This window comes from Capricornis sumatraensis, chromosome 2 (genome assembly GCF_032405125.1).
Source record: "Capricornis sumatraensis isolate serow.1 chromosome 2, serow.2, whole genome shotgun sequence".
NCBI lineage: Eukaryota > Metazoa > Chordata > Mammalia > Artiodactyla > Bovidae > Capricornis > Capricornis sumatraensis.
The window spans coordinates 29,107,017-29,116,828 of NC_091070.1; the positions used below are offsets into that span (position 1 = coordinate 29,107,017).

The window sequence follows — 9,812 nt, forward strand, 5'->3', positions numbered from 1 at the left end:
GATCTTTTTAATCTTACCAGAACTTGATTATACCCTGGCATCTGCAGAATCTCCTCAAAGACAGAATTTCTTCATCTTTCCCACATCAAGGGGTTGGAATGAGGGAACAGATCAACAAATAGCCTTGCTGTTCATTCTCCCCCAGTATGATCACTTGCATGGACAGAAAAATTAGGAAAATGCCTTTTCCTTTGTTAAATCTGTAAGAATTGGTCAGGTTTTCACTCTTTTAACTGAAAAAAAAATCTACTCAAGACTGGCTCATATGAATTACAGCCTGTGTGGGACTCTGTCCTGTGTCCCTGACACACCCCAAGTGAAGGGAAAGGGTAGGTATTGCTTCCCAATGCTCCTAAGGGCATGTCAATTAAAGCACTGATGCTTCATGCCCCACAAGTATAGCATGATTCAGCAAGGTTAGTCATGCCATTGGACCTCTGGAGCATCAGAACACATCTGGTCACATGACCTTGGAGCTCAAGGGCACCAAACCAGACTCATTTAGCGGAACTGCTCACTCAAGTCAGTCCTGTAACTGAATGACCATGGGATAGGGCAGATCAAGGGCAGCACAGACCACTGTGGATTCTTGACAGGAAGTTTTTCTATCATGTTACCTTGAGTCTAACCTAAGTGTGTGCCAATCACTTCTAAAGAGGAGGAAGAGGCAAACCTCCGTAAAGATTCTGATTTGTGTCTTCCATTTGAAGAGAACTTTTGGTCTGTTCATATTTGTGGCTTTTCTTTGTTCCATTAAAGACTTAGGCATCACACACATGAATGAGCTCAAAGTATTTTAAAGGAAAAAAAGCTCCAAATCTCACCTTCAACCAGCTATGCCCCACCTCATCATTTTTTTCATAGTACCCACACGTAACTTAGGTCTCTCTGAGCATCCTGTTTTTCTGAAAGTGTAAGCGTTGCATGTATAGTTTGCTTGCCGTGTCATTCTGAAATCTTTAATGCATGTGGTTCAGACATCTTGTTCGCTTTTTGTTTGATTAATGCAATGCAAGCTTGCTGCTGCTGCTGCTGCTAAGTCACGTCAGTCGTGTCCGACTCAGTGCGACCCCATAGAAGCAGCCCACCAGGCTCCTGTCCCTGGGATTCTTCAGGCAAGAACACTGGAGTGGGTTGCCATTTCCTTCTCCAATGCATGACAGTGAAAAGTGAAAGTCAAGTCTCTCAGTTATGTCCGACTCTTCGCAACCCCATGGACTGTAGCCTACCAGGCTCCTCCGTCCATGGGATTTTCCAGGCAAGAGTACCGGAGTGGGTTGCCATTGCCTTCTCTGGCAATGCCAGCTTATTTACTGCAAAAAAAAAAAAAATCTACTTCTTTTTCTTCTGGAAGAGGAAAGTTAAATACCATACACATTTAAGGTATTCTGTGTTCCAGTCTAATACAGATGCTGCTGCTAAAGTATTATAATTTAACACACTGTCAGGTAATTCCACAATTCTGTTTATTTATTGGTTTTGTTTTTATGTTTTTTTAAAATATGGTGTTTTGTTTAACTGCTACAAGTTAGAAAAACATCTTTAATGTCAATGATGTAGCTTCTTCACTGAGGAGTTTTAAAACTGGCCAATTCTAGAAGTGAAAAAAACCTAGCATATGTGGTTAGTTGCACTTTTTATGGCTCAGCTTTGTGTTTCAGAGATGTTAGGGACTCCAAATAAAACAAACAAGCTTATCTGCAACTGCTCCAGCAATTCTGGTGTATAATTTTGTTTGTTGGTTTTGTGTCAGGGCTTCATAATCGGCATGATATTACTCATGCACGGTCTAGTTTTGGATGTAGGAAAGGTGCTACTTGGTAATTTTTTTTCTTTTGCTTCTTGGAATTTTTGAATTCTGCTTAAAAATGACAAATGTCTGCTCCCTTGGGCTTTCGGTACCTATCAGACTCCACATTTACATTTCTGTTCTTTTTTTTTTTTTTTTCCAGTAATCTTGATGGATGTTTTGGAATGTGCTCTGAAAAAATGCACACTAATCTGTAGCAGAGACATTTACTTTTTTTCTAGCAGAAGCTCATCCTGTGACATGTTTAGGCATCAGAGGATGGTTGGTATGGTAGATAACATCTGAAACTCCATATATACCTTGATTTCTGATTCATTGGAAAATGTGGTCCTTGAAAAAGGGAGTGGGAACCCACATAGGCTTTTATGGATTCAAATTCCAATATCGGTGCCTTTGAAGTTGTTGTTAGGAAATCATTTGAGTAACAAGTCTAGTCATCACCATATCCTGATCACCCACCAGGCAGATATATTACTTCCTGTAAATTATGACATAGATCCTCCACCCACTGAGATTCATTATATTACCCAGCTGTCTTTTAAGTAAATTTTCTCTCTGAAAATAGTTACAAGGAATCCAATGTAAAATATACTCACAAGTATTTACCTAAGTACAGAGATAGGTAGCATTTAAAAATGAGTCAACAGTCTTCTCACCCTTTAAATCTGCCAGTTACCAAAATTTTCTATGGCATCTTGATCCTTAAAGGAGCCCCAGGAAGTAATTTAATCCATTCCCAGACATCTGGACAGACAAGCTAATTTTATCTTATTCTTCAACAAATGTAGCCAAGGCTCCTCCTAGCCCTTACAGTTTTGCTTTATAAGTGGTTTTTAAAAATTTTTTCCTCTGTTGGTTGAATATACCTGTTTCTGAGTATTGAGTCAGTGACTGGGCCCATTAAAAGGAGCAGAAAAGAGAAAGATTTGCCAGGACAAACTTAATATAATTGAATTTTAATTCAGACCACACAATATACAAGTAGGCATATTATTATGACATATGATGACAGGCATATTATTATGAAATGATTTAAGTGTGGCCCTAAAAATACTATTTTTAGTATTTTTACCTGGCTATTGCTCCAGCCTGGCTATTGCTCCCTTTATACACCTGCTCAGAAATGGAGCTCTTACATCTCCTTTCTGACAGCTATGCATAGATTTCTGCTGAGGAGTAACCTGACATTCGATCCATGTCACAATGACCCAGATGGTGTGCATGTTTGAGAAATGGAAATATATAATCAATTTGTTCCTTCTTTGGTCCAGTAAGTTGGGCAGTATTATGGCTACAACATGACTGTGTGTGCATCTTATCTCAAAGAGTTTCTTTTCTCTCGGCTTGAATACGTGCATGGCTTTTCAATGACCAAATGTAATTTAGTATTTTCTGACAATTATACTTTTTAAAAAAGTCTCTCTTTTGTGTTCGTTATTTTCTGTAATTTCATTACTTGGTCATTCAGAAACTGTTTTAACCAGATATTCTATTTATTTTGGATATCCAATTTATTCAGTCTGATAATATTTGTTTGCTGTTGACATAAAAAAGCACAGCATTTCTACCCCAAGTAGAATATATCTAATCTATTTCTCTCAGGGTTAAAACACTAAGCCCAGAGAAAACAAGTGAGCTCTTCAAGGTCAGCAGACACTAAAGTAGTTGAAGAGCTGAGTCTAGCACCTACAGCCTTCTGATTCCTAGCCCAGGAATTTTTTTTTAATCACTTTTTATTTATTTATTTTTAATGTTCAGTTTCCTTTAATGATCCCCATTCTCCCCGAAGAGCAGGTGCAGGCGGCTGGGCGATGGCAAGAGGTGTTCACTTAAAGATCTTGCCCTGATTGAAGGCTTTGCCCACATGCTGGAAGGCCCCTTCCCAGCAAAAGTATTCTCGAACCAGCGTCTGGGTCTCCTCGCTGCCGGGATCCAGATTCCGCCATGTGTATGACTCGTAGTCCACCTGCCAATCTGGACTCAGCAGAAAAGCAAGCTCCTGGCCTCGAAAGAACCAGACCCCAGAAATGGAGCTGCTATTGCTGGTTCCAAAGAGAATGACACTGGCAAAGGCATTCTTCCTCAGTTTGTCCAATCGCTGGAACATTCCAGTGATGAGGTTGCAGCTCATGGAGGTCTGGGTGAGCTCTTCAGGGAAGCGATACTCAGAGTACCACAGGGACCAGCCATCTTTATCAAAGTGATCTCAAAAGTACAGCAGGGCCACGGAGAGCGTATCCTTGTTGGAGTACTTGCGCTTAAATTCATCCAACACAAAGGTGCTCTTGGGCAGACGGGCAAAGGGATCCTCGGCCTCCGGCTTGGCAGCCAGCGCCTGCTCACATTCATCCAGCTCCTCCTCAGGAGCGCGGGCAACTGCCTTCTTCTCCTCTTTGCCCTCCTTCCGCTCCGCCTGGGGCTTTGGCTTCTCTTCTCGAGAACCTTTCTCCTTCCGTGGGGTGTCCTTTTTAGGCTGGCTCTCTGCAAACTTTTTAGCATCAAACTGGGCCATTTTCTCACAGTTTCACCTCTCCCAAGACAGCCTGGAACTGGGGCTGGTTAATGCAGGTGAGGAATCAGAGGTTGGTATTAGGGAAGGCCTGGCGGAAAGAAGGCTCCAGAACCTGTTTATAAAGCCACAACAGGGTGCAGACAACTGTGATGTCAGCCAGCGTCACGCGTTCGCCCACCAGAAAAGTTCTCGTCTTCAGGTGAGCATCCAGCAGCCCCAGAATCCGCCTCACCTCCTCCTTTGCATTCTCTCTGGCCTGCTTGTTGTGGTGCATGATGCCCAAGGTAGGGAACAATGGCTAGTGGCCCTATGTCGCTATCAGTGAAGCTCACCCACTGCACAACCTGTGCTGCTTCCTCAGGAGTACTTTCCCGCAGCTCCTCGTTGCTCACATAGTAGGCAATGGCATTGCTCTCCAACACACAGAATCCATCGTCACCCTTAAAGGCTGGAACCTTGCCAGCAGGAAATTTACGGAGAAGTTCGGGGATGCGGTTGGTTTGGCCAAAATGGAAGTGGGGTGGTGCTGAGAGCAAGCGGACCTGAGCTCCGCTGTACTGAGCGGGAATGAGGGCCTTGAATGCCCTCCAGTTTTCAGGGTATGTGTACAGGGTCCCAGCCGCCATGGTGATTCCACAGAGAAAGGGCTTTATCACTTTTTAATATGTTTTGTCACATAGATTTCAAAAATCCTACAGATAATTTAAATGAGTGACTAGTTTCTCCTCTAATTATTCAGATTATATCAATTGTTCTTTAATGATTTAAAATTTTGTGCAAGTGGGGCTTTCTTCTATGTGAAAGCAGGTACATCATTTCCCAACTCTCTCTTCTAGGAGCCACTAAACATGAGCAAAATATTTACACTTAGATGGATACAGTGTTGCACCATTTAACTCGCTAGTGATCAGCCTGGGCCTGTACTTGGAATAGCTCTATTCATGTTTTATTTTCTCCTTCCAGAGAGTGCTGAGAATACAAAGCAACTCTCACCCATCTCCTTGCTTAAATCTCACTAGAAAGAATTTCAGTAAAAACATTAAAATATACAGTACTGAGGCATTCAAACTGTATCAGCAAGTAGGTAGAACACAACCTTCTAAACCATCGTCCACTGAAAGTATCCTTTTATTTGTGACACTAATTCATTTAAGAAAGACTTCCACCTAAATTAGCACCACATCTAAAAACAAACTAGCACATAAATCCAGAAACAACTAGGGAGAACAGTCAATTAAATCATCTAGATAATATAAATGGGAAAACACTTTCACAACTCTCTGCCTGATTTTTGCACTAGCCATGATGTCTTGATATTTCTTCCAAAGAGAATGTTTAAATTAAAGTTGTCCAAAAGCAGCTATTTTACTCGGGGTTGGGAGTATCACTGACTAGTGCATCTGGATTAATTTATATCTGTATTTACTAATGATGCTAAAGCTGAAACTCCAGTACTTTGGCCACCTCATGCGAAGAGCTGACTCATTGGAAAAGACTGATGCTGGGAGGGATTGGGGGCAGGAGGAGAAGGGGACGACCGAGGATGAGATGGCTGGATGGCATCACGGACTCGATGGACGTGAGTCTGAGTGAACTCCGGGAGTTGGTGATGGACAGGGAGGCCTGGCATGCTGCAGTTCATGGGGTCGCAAAGAGTCAGACACGACTGAGCAACTGAACTGAACTGAACTGAAGCAGAGACATTACTTTGCCAACTAAGGTCCGTCTAGTCAAGGCTGTGGTTTTTCCTGTGGTCATGTATGGATGTGAGAGTTGGACTGTGAAGAAGGCTGAGTGCCGTAGAATTGATGCTTTTGAACTGTGGTGTTGGAGAAGACTCTTGAGAGTCCCTTGGACTGCAAGGACATCCAGCCAGTCCATTCTGAAGAAGATCAGCCCTGGGATTTCTTTGGAAGGAATGATGCTAAAGCTGAAGCTCCAGTACTTTGGCCACCTCATGCGAAGAGCTGACTCATTGGAAAAGACTCTGATGCTGGAAGGGATTGGGAGCAGGAGGAGAAGGGGATGACCCAGGATGAGATGGTTGGATGGCATCACGGACTCGATGGACATGAGCCTGAGTGAACTCTGGGTTATGGACAGGGAGGCCTGGCATGCTGCAATTCATGGGGTCGCAAACAGTCGGACATGACTGAGTGACTGAACTGAATGAACTGAACTGAATCATCTTAGAAAACAGAAGAGCTTTGGTGGGTTTGCATCCATGTTTAGAGAGTTCAGGTGCTAGCTGGATGGCCTAGAACTGTTTCCCAAACTTTAGTCATTTGCCAGTCCCCTTTATGATTTTTGCAACTTCCAACTATATACTCTTTATATATTTCTTATGTAATATTTTCTTTTTCTTGAAGTTGAGTAAATTGAAAACTTAAATGTCTATTTAAAAGGAAAATTTATCACTCTTATAAACAGGAAACTACTTGCTATAATATATAGTAAGTGTGAATGTAAATAAAATCCAACATTATTCTATTTTATACTGTCACTTCAGAAGACTGTGATCTTCCAATCTGTCATCCCTTTTGTTAAAAGTTAGAGTAACACATTTTGCATCAGAGGAGTAATAAACACAAGCTTGCATCAAACTGAGATTTTCTTGAGGTTATCGGAAGGATTGAAAGAAACTTAGAAAAAGGCAAACCTGCTTCTGCAGCATCCTCTCCCCCAGCATTATCCCACGCTGTGATGCTGGGGGTCTTCGAGCTGTCCTGCCAATGCACAGAGCTCATGTCTGCCTCTGCACCTTCACAATTGCTATTTATTCCCTTCCCCAGAAAGGACTTCCCCCAGAGTCTTACAGAGCTCTCTCTCCCACTGGCTTTTACTCAAGTCTGCTTTGTCAGAGAGTTCTTCCCTGCCTGACTACAGGCAGTGAAATACAGGCATACTTCATTTTAGTGTGCTTTGCTTTATCGGGCTTCGTAGATTTTGCCTTTTTACTTTTCTTACAAATTAAAGGTTTGCAGCAGCCCTGGGTCAGGCGAGTCTGTCAGCACCATTTTCCCAACAGCACATGCTCAGTTCATGTCTGTGTCACATTTTGTTAATTTTCGAAATAGTCTAAACTTTCCTATTATTATTATATTTGTTATGGTGATCTGTGATCAGTCACTATTATAACTGTTTAGGGACACCACAAATTGTGCCCATACAAGATGGTGAACTTAGTTGTTAAAATGACAACAAAGGATTTAAAATATTACTTATTCTATTTACTTTAGAATAAGCGTAGTTGGTAAAATAGAGGCAAGTTTTAAGAGGATTGACTCCAATTTTGGGGTAAAGTGCTATCAAATAACACTGCAGGCTACAGAGAAATCATTTATGAAAGGGAGAGACAATAGGTGTGACAAATTTCACTGTTGTCTTATTTTTTTGAGAGAGTATTTTTATTGAAGTATAGCTGATTTACAATGTTGTATTAATTTCTGCCATATAGTAAAGTGATTCAGTTATAATTTTATTATATATGTATATTTTATATATGTATACATGTATACATATATAATTCAGCTATTATATGATCAAGTTTTGTAAAAAGGAGACATTACATATCCAAAACAAACCCCAGAAGAATCTGCAAAACATATTGACCTCTTAACCTCCAGGTTATAGATGTCCTGGTGATTTTCACTTCTTTTGTTATACTTTAATTTGATGACTGATTTTATCCCCAGTAAAACCAGTCCATGATTACAAAATTTCTGTTTTTGTAATCAGGCAAAACAATAGTGCTAGTTCCTTGTAGAAAAATGAGTGGTGTTTAACACAAGTCCCCAGCTCATTAAAGTTTATAGTCAGTAAGAATTAGGGCACTGAATCAAGCCTTGTTTAGGTGAATAAATTTAGTGAGAGAAATTCCAGTCTACAAAGCTGCAGTTTTAATCCTTAACTCCAGGCAGTCATTTCATAAGTGGTTTCCTTTGGTCATATAAGGTAACTGTGGGTCACATAAGTTCTGTTAGAAAAACAAATCAAGCCTTCTGTTCCACTAATGGTGGATCAGGTAACTTTCTCTCCTAGGAAGAAAGACCATATTCTATAATATCAATAAGCTTATCAAGGCTTCCCTCACCCCCTGATTCTGCTTAGTGTCTTATAGGGCAGGCAAATGCTTCAAACAAAATTTAGATCTGTTAAATGGATAATTCCATTTCCCATTAAGAATTATTTTGCACTTACAAAATTAAAGTGTCACCTTGTGTTTATTTTTAAAACAGGAAAATATTGATGAAGCAAATTTGTCTTTCTCATTTATTGTATTCTGGAGCAAGGTTTATTTATACTCAGTGAAATGATCACTTTTCTGGTAATTTCTCTTTTTTCCAGCAAAGAAAGCTTAATCTTCTTTCCGAAAATGATTCTATTTGGGCAGCAAATCCCACACTGAAAATTGTTCCAGATCTCAAATTACATAACTTGAACAGATGGCAGTCTCATGGTTTTGACATGTTGGGCTACAGTCCTAGGCTGTGCAGAAGAACCAGCTCTGGAGCCTTCCAGTGGACAAGCAGACAGATCCCGTGAGCCAGCAGACCTGTATGACCATGGGATCAGGTTGAGAACTGCAGTCTGGCTCAGCTTCCCATGTTCACGACTCCGAAGCATATTCCTCAGGATCCTGAAAGACATACCAGTAGTCCTAGAGAAACTAGTGGTAAATTTGGTTAAATCATAAAGATAAACAAACCTTTTTCTGTGAGAGAAAACAGACTCTCAGGGAACTCTATACCAGAAGAGGGATATAGTTTACGGTAAGACTTGCAGTGCCACATGCAGTTAGTTATTAAATGGATGTGTTCTAATGATGTCTTGGGTTTGGAGTACAAAGAGATGAAACAGCTAAAAATGCCTATCTTCACAGAGCTCGAAATTTAGTGGGGAGAAGGACAACTAATGAATCAATAAACAAATGAACAAATAAATGTTCACATATGAGGGTGATAAGTGCCAAGGAGGAAAAACATATGCAGAAAAGAGGGATAAGTATGTGAAGTTTTAGACAGGTTGGCACAGAAATGCTTTTTCAAAAGGTGATGTTTGAGTAAAGACTGAAGAAAATAAAAATGCAGATCATGTGTACTTTGGGAGAAGGGCATTCTAGAGCGAGGATACAGCCAGTGCAAATGCCCAGGGTCAGGGGGATAGATGGACGGTATGAAGAACTACAAAAAATCCAGGGTGGCTGAAGCAGGGGAAGGGTGCATGAGATGAGATCTGGGAGAGAAAGTGAGGTCAGATTATGCAGAGTTTAAAAGAGCATAATTTGGAATTTGTCTTTTATTCTGAGTGAGGTGGAAACCACGAGGAGGGTTTGGAGCGACAAAGGACATGATTTGAATTATTATTTCTCAGGATCCTTTGTGTAGAAAATCAACTGTAGGGTAGTAAGTACAGAAACAAGGGGTGAGGAAGTGAGAGGCAAAAGGGAAGCATTTAGGAGAATGAGAGGTAAGGAGGTAAGAAATAATG

General features: G+C 40.8%; 1 pseudogene; it reads right to left on the minus strand.

Moving 5' to 3' along the window:
* Positions 1 to 3,635: 3,635 nt before the first annotated feature.
* Positions 3,636 to 4,948, minus strand: LOC138073988 (elongation factor 1-gamma pseudogene; annotated as a pseudogene).
* Between the last annotated feature and the right edge of the window lie 4,864 nt (positions 4,949 to 9,812).